Source organism: Macaca thibetana, chromosome 11 (genome assembly GCF_024542745.1).
Source record: "Macaca thibetana thibetana isolate TM-01 chromosome 11, ASM2454274v1, whole genome shotgun sequence".
Lineage (NCBI taxonomy): Eukaryota > Metazoa > Chordata > Mammalia > Primates > Cercopithecidae > Macaca > Macaca thibetana.
The window spans coordinates 122,521,148-122,542,172 of NC_065588.1; the positions used below are offsets into that span (position 1 = coordinate 122,521,148).

The window sequence follows — 21,025 nt, forward strand, 5'->3', positions numbered from 1 at the left end:
GCTTTTGTTGGGGAGGAAAGTGAAAGAAGATACTTAGTGAAGGTGTGACCCTCAGTGAGACCCCAGTCAGTGTGGACCACAAACCGCCTAGGGACATCTTGCCTGCTGGGAGGCCTATCAGCTGGTAGCCACAGCTGCCTCGTTACCTGCTTTTCTGGCCATGAATCCAGAGGTCATAAATGAGTCTGGCACACTCCCTAGCTCCTTGTGTTATTTCTGGAAATCCAACTTTGCACCTGCCTCTCATGATTGACATCCTCCACCCAGGCAGCCGCAATCTTCTCCTTGGGCCTTGGGTCTGCTACGATCTGAGTGGCAACCTCTTGACGTGCCTCAAATTTCATTATGAGTAATCTTTCAGATTAAGTGTTGCCTCTTCTAGTCCTCTTTTTCTACTCTTCAGAAACAGTTAGAAGGTTGTTTCTTACCTAGTAGGATCTGCTGACCACTCATTATTTCTAGAAAACTTAACCTTTTTTTTTTTTTTTTTTTTTTTTTGAGATGGAGTCTCGCTCTGTTGCCCAGGCTGGAGTGCAGTGGCCGGATCTCAGCTCACTGCAAGCTCTGCCTCCCGGGTTTATGGAATTCTCCTGCCTCAGCCTCCCGAGTAGCTGGAACTACAGGCACCCGCCACCTGGCCTGGCTAGTTTTTTGTATTTTTTAGTAGAGACAGGGTTTCACCGGGTTAGCCAAGATGGTCTCGATCTCCTGACCTTGTGATCCGTCCGTCTCGGCCTCCTGAAGTGCTGGGATTACAGGCTTGAGCCACCGTGCCCGGCCGAAAACTTAACCTTTTAACAAGGGTTCCAATACCTACTTGAACCTCCTCTTCAGGCTGAGAACAGCTGAGAGCCAACTCCCTTCAAGGAATTTCCACAGATGAAACGCCCTGCATTTTATGTGGGAAAGTGGGACAATAAACACTCATGGGAGAGCACACTGCAGGCTGGCCTGACATCGAGGATATCAGCTTAATTAAAATCTATCTCTCATGTCTTACATTATGGCTTTCTGAGGTATTAAATTACTTGAGGTCCTCTAAAGACTTTCTTTCTTCACTGGTGTTTCTTCTCCCTCCTGTCTATGAAATTCTAATGGCGACATCCTATCCACCATCCATAGGAATTACAGATTTGCCTCTGACCTGAGCACAGACACCACTGCTGAAAGAGTTTAAGTGGGCAAAATGGGAAAATACCAATACAAAGCCATAAAGCAGTGGCTGAAATACCAGTGGTTGATTTACTCTCCTCAAAGGGCAGAGTATGGTTATGACACCAAGAGACCTTAAATGTGTAATTATGGCTCTAATCTTAGGCTTCCTAGTGTCAACTATCAGCTACCCCAGAAATACCGTCAGACAAACATGCTGATGAAGTAAAGCTGAGTTTGTTATAATAGCTGCATCAAGAAAACCTCACCTTGATTGAGTGTTGGTAATCTCTCAAAAAGGGGGTGGTAAAGGAAGATATATGTCAGGTCCTGGTACAACAAATGACTGGTGATCTGCGACCTTGGAGGAAAACACTATTTCTGTAGAGTTTATTGAGCCATTTTGACCATGCGTAATTTTCATGCTTGTGCGGTTTTTAGAAGCACACAGCAGCATAAGGTGTGACCTCTCTGATTGTTCTACTTTGTCCAGGATGCTCCTTCTGTCCATTTCTTTCACAAGGAATAAAAGCATTTTTAGGCCGGGTACGGTGGCTCATGCCTGTAATCCCAGCACTTTGGGAGGCCGAGGTGGGTGGGTCACCTGAAGTCAGGACTTAAAGACCAGCCTGAACAACATGGTGAAATCCAGTCTCTACTAAAATACAAAAATTAGCCAGGTATGGTGGCTCATGCCTGTAATCCCAGCTACTCAGGAGGCTGAGGCGAGAGAATTGCTTGAACCTGGAAGGTGGAGGTTGCAGTGAGCCGAGATCGCACCACTGCACTCCAGCCTGGTTAATGAGCGAAACTCCGTCTCACACAGACAAAAACAAAAAAGAAAAACCAAAAAACAAAACAGTGTCTTTAATCTCATCCCACCAATGTAACATTAGGGTCCCCTTGTATTATTTATTCTTCTTGTGCCCTAGAAGAACTGTTTTTGTTTTCACAGCAGAAGATTAGAAAGGGAAACGCTTAAAGATCTTGTTAGTAGTGGGACTTCAGGCATCTTAAGAGAAGACTGCTCAGCTCACATACATACAAGACCTAAGCATCAAGCCTAGGCTGCAGGATGGAGGACACCAATCACAGGGCCATCTGCAAAAGGTGGCTTTGGTGGATTAATTGATTGGAAGCGGCTCTTTCCATTCCCCGGTTCCTTATTTATCTTTCTCCCACAGATGTGTGAAAGAAATACATTTCTCCATAAGATTTTCTCAAGCACAGAACTGGCTGTCTCCAATTTCTCCAGGGACATGTTCTTTTGCTATTATTCTGCACTTACACAGAAGCATGACTCTTTTCTACTGGAAAATTCACAGGGCCATATACAAGTAAAACAAACAATTTTGAATTCAAAAAACCCCTTAGAGTGAATCTTAGAAGCATAAACAAACCTTTTCTGTTTGTTTTACTTGTATATGGGCCTCTATTTATATATGTTTGTTGTTTACAACAAACAGATCTTCAGAATAATATAACTTTTGGATTCTGACGGCCGTCTACCCAAAAAAAGTGGGGGCTCTGGGGTGCAGCATTGTGTGCAGTGTCAGAGGCTAAGTCGATACATTCAGAATCAGAATTTTCTCTCCTGTTTCTTATGGCTACCGGCTCTTCATAAAAGAGCCCCAGCTGAGAATCGGGTAATCTTTAGGGCTCTCGACACGAGAGGAAAGGAGGGTGGTGAAGGTAGGGGCTGACATTTTTACTTGTCTACCCATCTGGGAATTTTCTTGCTGATAGAATCCTTACGTGACGGCAGTCCAACATGCCCACCCACAGTACATGGATTCTGATTGGCCACAGCCCATCCGCAGTACATAGATTCTGATTGGTCACAGCCCACCCACAGTACATAGATTGTGATTGGCCACAGCTCACCCATAGTCATAGATTCTGATTGGCCACAGCCCACCCACAGTACATAGATTCTGATTGGCCACAGCCCACCCACAGTACATAGATTCTGATTGGCCACAGCTGAAAATCATGGCCGTCAAGCTCCCTTTTATCAGACACTGGTTTTCGTGGCCTCTCTTCAGCCAGAGGGGGAGTGTCTGCTGGAGAAACCCCTAAGCTGAAAGCCGCTTTGTCACCTTCTTCCTTCCTGCTTGGGACACACATGTAATGCTTGGCACTGCTCCCACCATCTAGTCACCATGAGATGACAGCCAAGAGGAGAAAAAGCCAAAACGGAGAGGATGACAGTGAAGAAAGAGGAAAAGTGGTTAAACCTGACGTGACATCATGGAAATCTGAACAAAGGCACAGAACCACATATTTCCCAATTCTTGCGAAAGAAGCAATTCATATTCCTTCTGGGTGAAGCTGCTGCTGGTTGGGTATTTATCCTATTAGAGCTGAAGCATCCTAAGTAATACAGGTACTATTTTACCTTCATCTTATTTTAACTATGCAAGTAATATTTAACAATTGGCCAAAACATAAAAAGGATAAAAAGAAAACGCCAATCACCTCTAATCTCATAATGTTTAAGTATTACATCATTTCTATTCTGATTGTTCACAATTTATGTTTTATTAATCCTCTTCTCCATGACAAAGCAGGAAATGTGCTTAATCTCTGGCCCAACTCCTCAATTCCTCTCTTCTCCAAATTCTCAAACTTCAAAATTAGAAAGCACATCACCTTAAAACAAACCCAACAGCCTAACTTTTAAAATCCTCATCTGATAGATGTTACCCAGCATGGTGCTATGCGGGGGTCTGTCCCGCAGACCCTGACCCAACGACGGATGAATGAAGTACGCTGACACACAGATATTTTGTTTTGCGAGTTCGGCTGAGTGTCTGAGCTGCTTACAGACTCCAAGCAGAGTTCTGTAAACAGTTGGGACCGCGGCCTCGACTTGCCAGCGAGACTCGCATTTATTCAATAAAGATTAATTGACGAAGGCTTGAGTCAACACCACTAGAGGGTAATTGACATTGTGGACTTCCAGAGTAGAAAGCAATTAAGCACCCACAGTAGATCAAAGGTTAGTCTTAGGACCACATGAGTAAACAATCTAGATAGATAACTTCCCACATTCCTTTGTTACTACTGTAATTTATTTAACTAAAGGTAAAGTGAACAGGCCACCTGCAGCCAGATCTATTACCAAAGTTATGCAAACTCTCAGGCCTTCCAAGAGGGTTTGTGGCTATTGTAAGCAATATTTTTCCCACCAACCTGACTGAACTCCCACAGTGCTAATGTTCTGATAGTGTCCAGCACCCAGAGGCCACGCAGTAGCTGTTTGCAGATTGATTAAATAGCACATTGGATTGTCAGTTGTTTCTAAGAGTAAGGCTGGAGTTTGCTTACACTTACAGAAAGTCACCTCTTTGTTTATCTCTTGAGTTGCTAGCACAGTCTCTTTAGAGGGTTGGCATGCTGAAAGGACCACAGTTTAATAGCCAGATAATCCAGTCACACTGACAGGCAAACCTTCAGAAAGACAAAAATCTCCAGAGTTAGCTCTGAATAGCAATTAATGCCCATGCAGGAGGCTTTTCAGAGACCCATGAACTACACAAAGGAATGAGGCTCTGTGCTGCTAGGAGGGTGCTTTCTCGTCAATACCATGATAATCAGGTGGCCTTGCCAGGAAGTTGACATATACACTGATGTAACTGGGAATGTTTGATTTTTAAAAAAACATATAAACAAACACAGAAGAATTAAAAAGGAATTTTAAAGAATTGCCTTCGAGATGCTTCAAGATGCTTTTGATGACAATCAAAGTCAAAATATTTTACTACCAAAAGACATCCAATCCTTTCAATATAAATTCACTGATCCTGTATGATCAAGCCACACCCTATGACCTCATTTATTCTAATTACTTCCTTAGAAGCATCATCTCCAAATACACCCACGAGGGGAGGGTGGAGGTTAAGGCTTCAACATACGAATTGTGGGGAAATGCAAACATGTTGCAGATAACATTGAATCATCAGAAATCTTTTTGTGACTAAGCATTGATGAAAACCAAATCTTTAATGGATAGTTTTATACCTCTGATGATTGGAGCAATAATTATAAACAAGTTTCTCCCTCCATTCATTTCAAAACTTGTTTCTCCTGCACTATCCACGTCAGACTCACTTCTAGAACAAGCTCATATTAGGAAATAAACCCTGACCCAGCACCTTTGAGTGGGTTGACACAGTGGGGGGAATTACTCCTGGAAGTTCCTCCTACAGCAAGACAGATGCCATAACTATACTGATAACTGAGTTCAGCCATATAAATACATCCCACTAAACCCAGACAAATGCACACACAACTCAAAGAACCCTTAGCCACATGGCAAACTTGCCTGCAGCCACTGGACCATCATGCAACTTGGGGATGCGTGACAGAGGAGAAATTGTTAGGTTAGTGCAAAAGTCATTAAGATTTTTGCCATTGAACGTAATGACAAAAACCACAATGACTTTTGCATCAACCTCATTGAACAAAGGTCTTGATGGACCGTAATTAAAGCATCTTTTGCATGTCACAGTGTGAACACATGGCCAGCACATCTTCTTGAGGACTGAGAGATAGATCTAAGCCAATGAAGGTTCAGCAGCTCATCAGTTTTATGGAAAATCGGCTTCTTTCAAGGACTGGGGACCTCTGGAAGCTGCACACAGAGCCCTTCCTTCTCCGCCTCTTCCTCCAGAGGCCCTGCCAAGATCTGGTTGGAGGTCCTCTTTGTTCCTAGGTCCATTCCTCCCCCAGGCACTTGGAGGAGGACACTGTTTTTGAGTGTGCAAGTCTTTCTCTCTTACTGTTGGTAAGCAAAAGATCTTACCAAAACTTGACAACCATATTCCATTTATCTCCTCAAAAACTCAACTTAGGTTTTGAGAAAAGCATGTTAGCATAGTGAGGCATCGTAGTGTTATAAAATCCTACAGTGGGGTGACACAGAGTCTGGACTTTAGAGCCAGACTTCTTTGTTCAAACCCTGCCTCTGCCCCTTACTATCTGTACACACCTGCAACTTCGTTAACCTCTCTGTGCCTCATTTTCCCGTTCTGTAGCATAGAGATGATATGGAACTGCTGTAAGAGTTAAATGAGTTAAGAACAAAGAACGTGAAATAACACCCAGCACATGCTAACTGTGTACGTGGTAGCTATCAGTGCCTCCTAAGAACCAGCCCTTTATAAATTAAGTGCCAAAAAATAATAAGGTATTTCTGTTTTCCACTCTTCCTCATACCTTCCATGAGGCAATGAACAGAAATCTGACTCTGTTGGGCAGGAAGGGGGTGGAAAAAGGAAAACTACAAAGAGAACCTGAATTAAAAGATGATAACATCTCAGAATATTAATTTAGGCACAGATACATGAAAAAAAATTTCAACAGAATTTTTATTATCTGTCCACACATTAAAGTCTCAGGTGCCTCAAATTCACTTGTATGTGAAAAGTTACTTGCATGGTTTGTTTTTCCACCTATGAAAAGAAGTAAATAAATTTGTCTGTTGACTACTTAGGGTGTCTGGGGCTATGGTCAACTCTGAGGATTCTTTCATAGGATTATCTCTCCCTCCCTTGCTCCCTCCCTTATTCTTTCCTTCCTTCTTTTCCTCCTTCCCTTCCTCCCATCTTTCCTCTCTCCATCCTTCCTCCCCTCCTCTCTGTCTCCCTATTTCTTTCTTTTGCTGCCGTTATTTGATATTCATTAAGAACCAGCAATGCTGTTATGAATGTACAAAATAGATTCTTCCAAATGGCTTTCTTCCCCTAAGAGATGATAGATTGCTTTTCTCTCCTCAGTGCAAATCAGAAATTGAAATAGATGAAGCACGTCTTGAGCAGTGTCATGGCAAAGGAGTCTGGCTTGTGGAGTGTCTGTCTCTGGAAATTTGGAGAGCTGGGAGCAGGAGATGTGATTGTGGTTCACAATTGCAGGTAAGGTGGGGACACCTCTCTCAGGCCTGAAGCATATGCAGGGTTCTCTCTCCTAATAGCAGCATCCCGACTGCCCTTTATGCTTTTTGAATTGGTTTTACACATTCTTTCCCCAAATTCACAGTTTGGTCAGGGATAAATAAGTTAATTAACAGATTCAGGGAAGTTTTAGAGAATGGAAGGGAAGGATACATTTTCAATGGAAATTATCAAGCCAATACATCTCCCAGATGTTTACTAAAAACAATGCATAATTATAGATGTAAGGTCAGTTTTTGTTGGATGTACTGTGTGTCTAACAGAGACTGTAAATTCAACAGAAATGGAAGGGACCATCCCAGGACACAGCACAACCAAATCAACTGCACAGCCGTTTTCTCTACTATCAGTGTGACTAGGTTGCAATCCCAAAAATGTTTTCAATTCCTGCAATATTTATGAGGATATGGGAGCAGTGATGTCCTTGTTTCTTTGAAATCAGTAAGTAAAGATCTGAGACATTTATACTACATGAAGAAATCAAGATCTGTCACTAAAGTCAATTCTTAGGTGTTTCCAATCTCTCATGTAGGGTAAAGCTCTATGCTGTAGTAATGAGCCTCAAGATATATAATGGTTAGAGCCCCATGGAAGTTTACTTTTCACTCATTGAAAGTCCAATCTGGTTGTTTTTGTTGATGGGTGAGTAGATCCACCAAGAACTAATCCAAGAACCTAGGCTCTTTCCATCCTGTGACTTCTCCATCTTTAACAAGCATCTTCTGAGTGGCAGCAACCAAGTGTGCAGGACTACCCATGAGATGTTTTATAGGTCAGGCTGGGAGATGGTGATATGGCTTCTACTCACCTTTCTCAGCTAGGTCCTAGTCCCTCTGCAAGGGAGGCTGTAAATAGAGTATAACTGTGAGCTTGAGAAGAAAAAAAAAAGAGGTTTGGTAAATAGCTATTCACTAGATAACTGAATAGCTAGCTAGCCTGTCTCTGCTGTCACAGCCTTTAGAAAAAATCATGCACAGTGTATTCCGGATTAATTAGGGGTTGATTTTAAACTTTCAGAGAGACAAAGGAGAGGCATAAATATCTGCAGCTTTGTTTCTATCTAGGTTATGTTGTTGAAAACCACAAAGAGAAAGCTCTGTTCCTTATCAGGTTTAGTCATAAGGCATTCTCTATAGCAAGAAAGTTATAAATGCTGCATAGTAGAACACAGCCATTTTGTTCTCCTAAGATGAGAAAGAAAAATATCTGTAAAATATTTGAAAAAATCAATGGAGACACTAAATATCTTTCAAGACTGGATTTTCTGTTACTGCCTTTTCTTTATTCTACAATTATGGAAAACATATTCTTTAAGACAAAGACAATCTCTCCATTGACAAATATGTTAGGGAAGTTCAAATCTTCAACAGGCCCAGCACTGGTGGTGATTCAGAGGGGATATGCAGCAATTGTATCATTATTGTAATAGCATATCCTCATAAGCATGAAACAGAAAACACGCCTACTGTGTGCTGAGCGCCGTGCCAAGTTCTTCACCTGCAATAATCCTAAAAATCCTACAAACAACCCTATGAGTTAGGTGTTTTTGTTATACCCAAGCCACAGATGTTGAAACCATGTAAGATGCAGTGAAGTTAAGAAAATTGGCTGAGTTCACATGACTTGCTAAAGAAGCAGAAATAGGACTTAAAATTGCCACCTGCCTACTCTCATCCCTGGCAGACCAGATGCCCACTGACGTGGCTTTTAGTTTTTATGGCACATATCACTTCTAACATATGTTAACATTTTATTGTCTTCTCTAATATACTGTAAATTCCACACGGACAGAGACCTGGTTTGTTCACTTTTGTATCCCAAACACGAACAGTGCCTAGCACATAACAATTCTGTAAATATGTAGGAATGCAGAAATGAATGCAACCTAATCCTAGGAGATTCTCCTTTCATATCTTTTCTCTTCCTTTACATTGTGCCTTGGCTTTCTGTTTTCCCATATCCTTCCATTATGTTGCTTTTCTAAGAAAGTCACAATCACTTCCTATTTATTGCAACCAGAGACTCAGAGAGATACAGAAAAACGCATTAATTTATTGGGAGTTGCAAACAAAGTCACTCTCTGTCCTCCTTACTTACAGATACTGTGTTTGCAAATGTACTTGCTAAAATGCACTTATAATTCCAAAATCAATGTTCCTGGTGCTTTTATGCTCATTTTACATGGAACAGAAAAAAAAAATTTAAGTTTTCACCTTAGATGGAACAAGGTGACACTCGGCTTTCTTGTTTTCGCTCTCATACCATAAACAAGTGTCCTTTTTGTAGTCTGTTTAGTGCCAGACTGCATTTTTGTGTTTCTTTCACGGATGATTTTGCTGTTTAACATGGACTGCAAGTATAGTGCTGAAGTCTCGTCTGCCACAAGAAGGCAGTGTGAGGTACCTGATGGAGAAAATGCAAAGACGCTTCGTTCAGGCATGAGTGACAGACAGCGGGGCTGGTCATGAGTTCAGTGTTCATGAGTTGGTGCTATATATTAAATAAGGTGTCTTTAAACAGAAGCACACGTAAGACAAGTTTATGTATTCATTGATGGATAATAATGTTGTGACAAGAGGCTTGAAGAAATTTATCTCTATTTCTCCTAGAAAATGTTCAGTACATGATAATTCCGTGTCCATGGTGACTCTACAGAACATAATGACTGTGGGATGGGGGGTGAGTTGGGGAAAAATTGATCAACGAATAAAAATTTTTTGTTAGATAAAAGGAAAAAGTTCAGAACTATTGTATAACATAGTGACTGTAGTTCACAACGATGTATGGTATTCTTGAAAATTGCTAAGAAAGTAGATTTTAAGTGTTTTCACCACAAAAAATGAGTATGGGGCAATGCATACATTAATTAGCTTGATTTATTTCTACAAAGTATGGCATGCATATTTTAAAATACTGGGTTATGTATCATCAATATATACAGTTTTCATTTGTCAACTAAAAAATTTCAAAAAGAAAAAAGAAAGTAGCTGCTGCAGATAATAAGAATTTATTTCTACTTGGGAAAGCAGTGAACTAGACTATCCGTAATGTTTCTCCATTTTTACAGCTTTTTTATGCAAAGCAATAGAAAGTCATCAGGGTTAAAACTTGTCTCCACTTTCTATGGTAGAATCATCTTTTCAATACAATGACTGTTGTTTCAGAGATGGCTTAATTAACAACGTTACAGGAAGGTTATTAAAGGTAATGTGTATTTCCAGGTTTGTGCATAGGGCGACTTGCCTTGTTCTTGGCTGCCTGCGATATTTATTGTTCTTGGTCTGTTGGCATTTTTATGATGCTGTGATTCAAGTTTTATAGCTGTTTTACTGGGCTAATTTTCCATGCTGCGTGTCATCAGCCCATCTCAGACACCCAACAAGTTAACTCCCCTCCCCTCTGCGGACTTGATGCTGTGAATTGCACCTCCCCATCCTCCAGAAAACTTCTGGGCACACTGTGCTTTGCAGCAGTTTGGAAACAGAGGTCAGGGAGGAGAAACACGCGACATAAAAGGTTTCCCAAAACCTTATCTCACGGAATGCCTAGGAGGTGAGGAGAGCTCACTTTTCCATTGAACATTTCTAACCGTTGTAAGAGCTATAAAGAGTACCTATAAAATTAATGAGATCAATGTTAAATTATGCACCATATCTCCACCATGATAAATTAACATGGCCAAATTAATAGTCTCCTCTCTCCTGATAAGATCTCATCTTGATGTCGCCCAGGTTGAGGGGAGCTTTGCATTCAGGTAGGGACGCAATAAAGAGATTGTGGCATTTGGTTCCCTAATGTGTCTCTTGATTTGAAGACTGGTGAGATCACATCCTTCTCAATGACCCCAACCATAATGAGCTAATTTATTTTTCAATAACACTCTTGTTTGAACGTTGACTATTACTGTGCAGATACAATAGGCTGTGCTTCTTCCTTTGAATACCTCAAGTTCCATTGTCTTGGTTTTCAAATCCTGAAAATGGAGAGTTGTGAGCTGTGAACATTATCCCTCCATGACTGGATATGTGGAATTTGAATCAGAATGACCAACCATCCCGATGTGCTTGGGACTGGGCCTTTCCTAAGACATGGGGCTGTCAGTGCTAAAGCTGAAAAAGACCCAGGCAAACTGGAAGGAGCTGGACACCCTGTGAACCATCCCCTCGCAGTGTGTCAGACTAGGGTACCCAGCCTTTCCCATTGCAAGTGAGGGAGTGGAGTTTTGAGGACACCAGAGAACGTATTTCAATCTTATTTTAAACTTAGGTCCTACTGCAGGAAAAATTGTGATAGAAATTTTAAAAAAGAGGGAACAACCTCTCCCATACCTCACTCTGCACCATCCATTTCTAACTTCACCTCCTTACTTCAGATTCCCTTTTCAGCTTAATGTGTTCAACAATCATTTATTGAGTAGTGCCTACTGTGTACAAGCCAGGTACTAACCGGTGTCATGCCTGCGTGCCAGGATAGATCATGTGCACGCTCACTCTCTCTCTCTCTATTTTTTCTTTCCTCTCTCTCTCTCTCTCCATATCTGTCTCCATTTCTATCTCTCATTCTTTCTGTGTGTATTAGGTACACACTCTCAGTCTACCTAATCAACTTAACATTTATTTCTAGCCTTGTTTAGTCAGATGGCACAAAGCATCAGCTCACCGATTCTAACTTATTTCAAGAAATATGCATTACACTCAATCCATTTGTAATTCCATCCTCCTCTTTTTCATGGAGTTGAGTCTAAGCACCAGGAGGCTCACACAGGACTGTGGCGGATGCATAAATAACTTCTCAGCTCTTCTCTGTCTGATGCTGGTGTCCACAGAGATGGTTTTCCTGTCTGACTTCTTTTCTTCCTTAACCTTCCCTGATAAGTTTGCATTCCCAGCTGGTCTCCAGTATGAGATTTGCCACATATCCATAATGGTGCACCCTGAACCCAGTCATGAGGCCCATCCTTGTCCTCTAGTGCTGGTGGCTCAAAAGACTGTTTGGCTTCTCCATTCACCTGGGAAACACTGGACTGGGTGATCTTTTCAGGCCTCTGTGCCTTGAATTCACATGGGGCCATCTTTAGTCTACTCTCTTAAACCAACGTGGCGTGAGGAACTCTATGGCAACTGGATAAGAAGAGAGATCCAAGTCTCTTATATTCCAGATCTCCTAAACCATCTGGAAGACCTGTGATCCCATTATCACCACTTAGGACCAAGACCAGTGGGTGGGAACGATATACCTTCCCTTGCTTTCCCTCCAGACACATTCTACCCTCAAGTACATGCGGGCATTTATTACAGGAAAACTAGAAGAGTCCATTCTGATAGATTTTATATATATATACACACATATTTTATATATACACATTATATATATATATACACACACACACATATATACATACACACACACACACATATATATGTATATTATTTTTATTTTTTGAGATAGGGTCTCACTGTGTTGCCCAGGCTGGAGCCCAGTGGCATGATCTTGGTTCACTGCAGCCTGGACCTCCTGGGCTCAAACAATCTTCCTACCTCTGTTTCCTGGTGTTTCCTCTGTTTCCTACCCTGTTTCCTACAAAAACAGACCCAGCTAATTCTTGTATTTTTTTGTAAAGAAGGGATTTCGCCATGTTGCCCAGGCTGGTCTTGAACTCTGGGCTCAAAAGACCAGCCAGTCTTGGCCTCCCAAAGTGCTGGGATTGCAGACATGAGCCGCTGCGCCCAGTCAGATCATATATGTTCTCTGCCTATTGTTTAGGTCAAATTTTAAGGCTAAAGTTAAATCAACCCACTAAAACACCATGTAGGTTCAAAGGATATAAATCTCTTTCTTTCAAGAGCAGTCACTCTCTTGGGTTTCAGTATTCTATTGTGAAAGCCCAAACTCAGAATGGATTTACTTACTTTTCTTTTTGACTTGGTTTTGCTCCTACCTTGGGTAATATGACAGGAACGTCCTAGCTTCTAGGGTTGGAGACAAGTATGGGTAGGAGGAAGAGTGAGAAAATTCACACCTTGTTTCATATTTGGTCATATTATCCTGATACATGGCATGTTTGTGTCTGTAAATAGACCTTGACCTTTTGGATGTCAGAATGTTTCCTTTACTAACTTTCATCCCCTGCCCAGGACCACATACAAAGTTGTTCTATTCTTGGTCTGGCCTGAGGCTTGGTTGACTTCAGTGTGGCCCCTCCAGGACAGAAGATGGTGTGCCAAAAATGATTAATAAACCTAGAGAGAGAAAAAAAACCAAAGCTTCTCCCAGGAAATCAACCAGATATACATAAGCCTCTTCCTTCCCTAGTAAATGTTAGTATTTAAATATTTACTTCAAACAAATACGTTTAAATAAAATTTCTGCCAAAGTTAAATCAATCCACTAAAACACACTTAAGAAACTGAAAGTGTAAAATCTGCAGGTCATGGATTCAGTCTGAGACTGACTGGTGCTGGGGAAATTAAAGAGGTAAGCCAACAAAACTGTCCTCCATACCAGTGTGAGAGGACATACAGTTCAGGAATAGGTAAGCATTACACATGGACATGGATGCGAATATGGCTCAACGGTGTCAGTGAAGTCTGGAAAGAATTTCACATGTATGTATGAAATGGAAGAAAGAAGAATTAAAGCCTCTCTTATCTTCTTGAGTGATAAATGGATGCCTCTGTGATGGTCTTCTTGTGTTTGTATCTTGTGAGAGATCATTGAGCTAATTCTGAAGCAGAGTGCTAACAGTCCCATGAGCCGGAAGGCTCATGACCTTGTTTTGCAAAATCAAAATGCCAGACTTTAAAAATTTTGTTTATTTTTATTTTTCAGAGACAGTGTGCCCTATGTTGCATAGCCAGGAGTGTAGTAGGGCAATCATAGCTTACTGCAGTTTTGACCTGGGCTCAAGTGATCCTCCCACCTCAGCCTCCTGAGTAGCAAGGACCACAGGTGAGTGACACTATGCCTGGCTAATTTTTTATTTTATTTTTTTGCAGAGGCAGGGTCTCTCTGTGTTGCCCAGGGTGGTCTCAAACTCCAAGGCCCAAGGAATCCTTTGGTCTCAGCCTCTCAAATACCTTTTTTTTTTTTTTTTTTTTTTTGAGACGGAGTCTCACTCTGTCACCCAGCCTGGAGTGCAGTGATGTGATCTCGGCTCACTGCAGCCACCATCTCCTGGGTTCAAGTGATTCTCCTGCCTCAGTCCCCCAAGTAGCTGGGATTACAGGTGCCTGCTATCACGCCCAGCTAATTTTTCCATTTTTTAGTAGAGACAGAGTTTCACCGTATTGGCCAGGCTGGTCTTGAACTCCTGACCTCAAGTGATCTACCCGCCTCAGCCTCCCAAAGTGCTGGGATTACAGGCATGAACCACTGTGCCCAGCCCCTTCTTTTTATTAAACAAAGAAAGCTCGATCATCTTACCCCTAGCCTTTGAAAGCTTTCCCTTACGGTTGAGATCAGATGAAAATCATCCGTATGTGAGGGAGGTGGTTCTTTTCCTACCCACAGACAGCCCGTCATGGTTTACAAGATCTCTTTTACATTCATTAACCCAAACAATCTTGACAACAACCTGCATGGTGAGCAGAGCAAGAATGATTGTTTCCACTTTTCGGGGCAGAGAGACAAGTCCCAAAAAAGTTAAAGAGGCCCCTTGGGGATACTCAGTCGGCATGTGGTGGAGGAAGAGAGGCAGTAGCAGGCTTACATTGCTATCACCTTGTGCACCTGTGTCCTCTTCATTCTGTCTGAGGAAAGCTGTTTCCAGAAGATTCCTCAGGGCTCCTTCAGCAGCTAAGAGCCTGGGGAACCAGCAGAGGCAGTCATTCTTCTGCTTACTCTATGCAGAGGCCTCCAGGGAAGAGTCAGGGAGCACCTGGGGCTCTGACCTCTGCACTGTAAGTCCCCAGGTTGGCCCCATGGACTGGGTTAGCATGGATTCTCCTTGCCCAGGACTTTCAGCCACATGCTGCATGTCTTGTGGATGTTGTGCGGGGGTTTCATGTGATTAACAAGATTTATTTCAAAACTACAATATTTTGGGGCCAGGCATGGTGGCTCACACCTGTAATCCCAGCACTTTGGAAGGCCGAGGCGGGTCAGCAGTTGGAGACCAACCTGGCCAACAGAAGGAAACCCTGTCTCTACTAAAATACAAAAACTAGCCAGATGTGGTGGCACATGCCTGTAATCCCAGCTACTTGGGAAGCTGAGGCATGAGAATCACTTGAACCTGGGAGGCGGAGGTTGCAGTGAGTGGAGATCACACCACTGCACTCCAGCCTGGGGGACAGAGCGAGACTCCATCTCAAAAAATAAAATGAAATAAAATAAAATAAATAAAATAAAATAAAATAAAATAAAATAAGTGCAGCATTTTTGAACTAAGCCTGTATAAATGCCTCAGTGTGCATTTCTTTTCCAGATGCAAGTTATTTCTTTAAGTTTTTGAAGTTTAAAAATGGTTACATCTGCTGTTTGCTTATTAAAATAGTGCCATGATATATAAATTTATAATTTAAAAATGTCTCTAATGGTTTTATTTTTCCACCCCGTCATCCTAAAGTATTTACAATTTGGAATTTATCCTTTTGGAGTTGTGTGTGAACACTTGCACATGTCTGTATGTGGTCAAATACACTTATCTATAACTTGCTTTTTTCACATAATATTTCTTGTGCATCTTTGCATATGGGTTCACCTAAACCTACTACATTATTTTAAAGACTGCAATGCATCCCATTTAATTTAACTCAACCCTGGTGATGTACATTTTTGGTGAGCCCATTTTTCTTACTCTCAATGGTGTTCCATTTAACATGCTTTTTTCTACATATTTGTCCAAATATTGCTGTAGAATACAGTTATAGAAGAATTGTGAGTTCAAGTAATATAACAATTATGTATATTAATTTCATCAATATTCATATTCATCAATTATACATATATGTTCATATATATGTATGTATGTATATAAGAATCATATATATAAATATAACAATTATATATATATATATGGTCCATGCCATTCAAAGTGTTACACATGACAGAGCATGTAATTAGGTGGGTTCTCCGTGACCCCCAGCTGCTGGACTAGCACCCAAGTCAAACTTTCAGATCTACACATGCAGAGCCTTCTTTTCAAATTGGAACAATCTCCTTATAAGTTAGTGAGCAAATGATTACTACAGAGGAGAAGGAGAGGCTATATCAGACTATATATATTCATAATTTTGACCTCCAAATGATGCTAGTTAGAATGCCATCAATGGCACCTTCCTCCATCTGGTTGAAAATGATCGTTTGGGTCTATTTTTGCATATGCCAATTGCACTTTAAGTGATGAAGGCTCTTTCCAGTGCAGTTCACAATCTCCACGTCACCTGCTCCTGGCATCCTCACCAGTCCTTCATCCTGCAGCCCTTCCTTCCCATATCTCCATTCATACAGTACCCATCTATCTTTATTTAATCAAACTTCCTGTGTATTTTACTTCTGTCTTCCAACCCTTGCCCACATTGGTACCTATGTCCTACTCATCTTTCAGGCATCTTCTCAGGAACCTTTTCATCATCATCCACGGTAAGCAATGTGCCTCCATAATGCACCCCCATAACGCCCATGTTCTGTAGAACCCAGTGCATCTGCATTGATTTGCTGTACACACCCATGAGGGCAGAAGCCACTTTTGATGGACTAGGATTAGACCAGCCCATGCCCATCCCTCACATAATCAGTATGAAGAGGGGAGGAATAGATGGGGAAAAAAGTTCTTGGTCTTATGAATGGTCTTAAAGACAGGAATGGGGCAGAAATAAGTGTGGTCCCCACTGCCCGCAGATTGAGCAAGAGGGAGGATCTTTTCGATAAAGACAGCTAATTTTTCTTTGAACTTCTCTTTGAGAATGGTTCCTCAAAGAAAAATTAGCTGCCTATATCTGAAAAAGGAGTGGTTTCTGATTGCCAAAAACAGCAGATGAGTTCAACATAGTCTAATTTTATTTTTCCTTTTTATAGAATTTTTGCTATTTTATGAATTTGTGGATCTAGAAATTGGCACTGTCTGCAACTGGCACTAAACTTGGCACTTAATACAGTGAGATTATTTAGAAGCCAGTTGTGCTCTGCCTTCCATTGGGTGTCTCCATGGTGGAAGCTGTAAAAGGAATTCCACGACACAGAGAGGAGGACAAGGAGGGACTATAAACTGTGAGTCCTGTGACTTGTGAACTTACTCTAGGTGATGCGTCAAGGAAACCCTCAGTCGTGGCTGGGTGCGGTGGCTCATACCTGTAATGCCAGCACTTTGGGAGGCTGAGGCAGGTGGATCACAAGGTCAGGAGTTTAAGACCAGCCTGGCCAATATGGTGAAACCCTGTATCTACTAAAAATCAAAAAAAAAAAAAAAAAAAAAAAAAAAGATTAGCCGGGTGTGGTGGTAGGCGCCTGTAGTCCCAGGTACTCAGGAGGCTGAGGCAGGAGAATTGCGCCTCCTGGGAAGGCGGAGGTTGCAGTGAGCCGAGATGGCACCACTGCATTCCAGCCTGGGTGACAGAGTGAGACTCCATTTCAAAAAAAAAAAAAAAAATAGAACCCTCAGTCTCAACCATTGTCCCATTCCCCGGTCACAATGAGTGAGAGTCAGAAGGCACATGAGATGGTCACCCCCTCATCCAATGCTGAGATTTCCCCCACTTTGGTGGCTTCAAGTAGACTTGGAAGAAATAAGAAATACAAAAATGAGGTTTAAGTTCTAATCTATGCTTGAAGATTTCCACAACACAAACTGATATGTTCACAAAAACACACATACAATGCAATGTGACTTATTTGTGTCATCCACATGATAATGTCACACCACAATAATGATAGGATGTGTATGTGAGGACATGCCCTGCAGAGGCCACTGAAGGTAATGTGTGTTGGGAGCAGGTGTGTAAGGATGTCTGATGAACTACATTTCATCCTTCCAGTGTCTCTCAATGGCTTCATTCACATTCAGAAGCAACCTTAGAAGTTTTTGAGTTTTCTGAAATTTTTGAATATTTAAGTGTCCACTTACAGAGCAGACAGAGGAAGATCCTCCAAAGATAAAGAGTTTATAACTGAGTGCTTAGGGGGTTTGCACAGGGGATTTGCAGGCCCAGGACTTGCAAGGTATGGGGACCAAGGACATGTCCAAAGAGGTTGAGGTGAGAAAAAGCTTTTAAAGGAAAAGGGAAAACATACACATACTTTGTTCTGAAACAGAGGAACATTGATTACAGGGGCTATTCCAGGAGTTGATGCCAGTTCATTAGTGGAGACAGTGTGACAGGCAGGTGTTCTTGTACATCTGACTAGATGTCCTTGTGACTCAGGTAGCAAGCTGCAGTTTGAAAAGTCCTTGATAAAGTTCTCGTTATAGGCATATGTGGGTAAGAGCCCTTCAGAGTCTTTGTAAAAGTTCTTACCATAGGCATGTGTGCATGAAGGTCTTCCTTCCTTCCTTCCTTCCTTCCTTCCTTCCTTCCTTCCTTCCTTCCTTCCTTCCTTCCTTCCTTCCTTCCTTCCTTCCTTCCTTCCTTCCTTCCTTCCTTCCTTCCTTCCTTCCTTCCTTCCTTCCTTCCTCTTTTGGTTTGACACAAGTGACTCCATTTTGATTCTGACAACTTTTGCATTAGTTACCAGCCAAAAAGTCTTTCTGATCTCCTAGGGTAAAGACTGATCTAGCTTCTACTTCTCCTCTGCAGTAATTGTATGTTCACTCCTTCATAAGGAAGTTGTTCCAATTTGGAAAGAAAGCTCTCCACTGTATAGATCTGAAAGTTTGATTTGGGTGCTAGTCCAGCAGCTGGGGTCATGGAGCACCCACCTAATCACATGCCCTCTCATGTGTAACACTCTGAAAGACATGGACCATCTGGCCATCGTTCACCATGGTGGACATTTATTGCTTGTTGAGAGCCTCAATGGCTGTACTCTCCTCTAGTTACAGACCCTTTTCTGGGGGAAATATGCCTCCCTTACTCTTAGTGGTGGGGAGTTTTCTCACCTCGTTCTAGGAAAAGATCATATGAACCTTTCCTGGCCAATCAGAAACTCAAATTCCTTGAGTTTAGCAATTGGTTTATAAATAGATGCTTCATAATAATTCATATGGGATTAAAGGGAACAAAAGTCCGTGTGGAAATGTGGAAAGTGAGATACCCTCTTCTCCAAGAAACTAGAACAGGTAGAGCTATAAGGTTGTAACCATTGCAGTCATGGTGACTTCTCTGTAGATGAAACCAACATGAAGAAAAGGAACCAAGAAATGGAAAAAGAGGAGAACCCAAGTCTCCTGGATCAAGCCACACCTGAAAGGAACCCTACCCCTATACACTTCAGTTATTTCAGACAGTACATGACCTTCATGCTTAAGCTAGCTTGAGTTGGATTTTTATGACTTATATCCAAGAGAACTTGGATGAATCTTTTTGCCTTGCTTCCCTACCTCTCAACACTTGTGCTGTAACTTTTGTGTACAACCAATATTATAGCAAAGAATGCTGCCAACAACAGCAGCTCAGGTATCAGTTCTAATTATGCATGGGACCACTTGCTCACTTGGGTCAGCCACCTGTCAGTGATAAGCAACTCCAGGCCATTAGTTGTTCTAATATTAAGGAAATATCTGATGCTACTCACTCCATATATCATGGGCCACACCGGCTTGTGAAGCACCCGGTGGCAGAGGGTGTTTCTTGTTCTGTAGAATTGACCACCGTCTTCCTGAAAGTCCCCAACGGGAAAGAAAAATTTCTCTAAGGTATAAAGAAATCATAATAATAGCCATGATCTGGAGTTCAAACCAACTTCATAAGAAGATAATTGTTGGGAGGTGAAGGCAGGAGATTCACTTGAGCCCAGTAGTTTGAGACCAATCTGGCCAATATAATGAGACCCCATCTCTACAAAAATTTTTTTTAAAGATGATTAAATTATGAGAATAACCTTGAGAAACTGGTTATGAATAGGTATAGTTTGACCTGTATCCAGAAGAAAGTTTGTTTCTGCCCTTAGAATATGTTGTAACCTTTCCCCTGATGAAAGGAAGTATAGCCATGCGCCGAAGAGCTGAGATCGGAAATCAGAAGAGATCTGGGTTGGCCTGCCACTTACTAGTAGTGAGTTCTTGAAAAAGTCACTTAACCCCAAGCTACTTAACCTCTTGGAGACTCAGTGTCCTCATTCTCAAGAGTTTCTTGATGAGGAGTTATTAATTTAAGACTCACCACCTTCAAAGCTTGGTCTCATTAGTGGCTGCATTTAAACAGACCCAGATCCGCACAACCTTATTAATATTCTTACTCACATATGTCGGTCTTAAATAATACATGGTCTTGAACATTTCCCAGGTAATTTTATTTTGTATCACATATTTTATCCAAACTTCTTTAAATTATTTAATTAGAATTTTTAAAAAGCAGCAATCATGCCATTTATTTTTTCTGATTTTCTTGCTCAGTGGTGTCTTAAATTACCTTAATCGTTTTCATCTGCAACAGAAATAAATAGAGGTCGTATATAAAATTTAGGTCACATAAAGATTTTCTGACCCAGTAAAAGTGCTGCTTGTTTAAGAAATCCTTCCAGGCAATTATAAATGTGTCAAACTAATGTAAAAGTGTGACATTCGAGATTGAGTCCATGGTAATCATTTGAAAGCAGTTGCAAGTGTATTATATTTATGAGAAAAATATGCTTAAGTATACATGCTCCTGTGTACTCTCTAGAGCTGATGTAACTAAAATTCAATTTGAGAAAATCTCTAGAAAGTAAAGCCATTGTTTGCCAAGGAAGGTTTTGAAGGCACTCAGAAAATTAATAATAATAATGATAATTTTGATAATATTAATTTCATTGAGTTATGGAAAAAGATGGGTGGAGGAGGCTTC

The 21,025-nt window shown here is 41.4% G+C and overlaps 1 long non-coding RNA gene across 2 annotated transcripts in view; it reads left to right on the forward strand.

Moving 5' to 3' along the window:
• The first annotated feature begins 3,143 nt into the window (after nt 1-3,143).
• Nucleotides 3,144-21,025, forward strand: part of LOC126930133 (uncharacterized) — a 38,224-nt gene continuing 20,342 nt past the window's right edge. Inside the window, exons 1-3 of one of the 2 annotated variants that reach the window (XR_007717462.1) lie at nt 3,144-3,538; nt 6,933-7,067; nt 13,935-14,047. This is a non-coding gene — a long non-coding RNA (uncharacterized LOC126930133). Of the gene's footprint in view, nt 3,539-6,932; nt 7,068-13,934; nt 14,048-21,025 lie in introns of those variants that run through there. The other variant, XR_007717463.1, reaches the window with a different exon arrangement.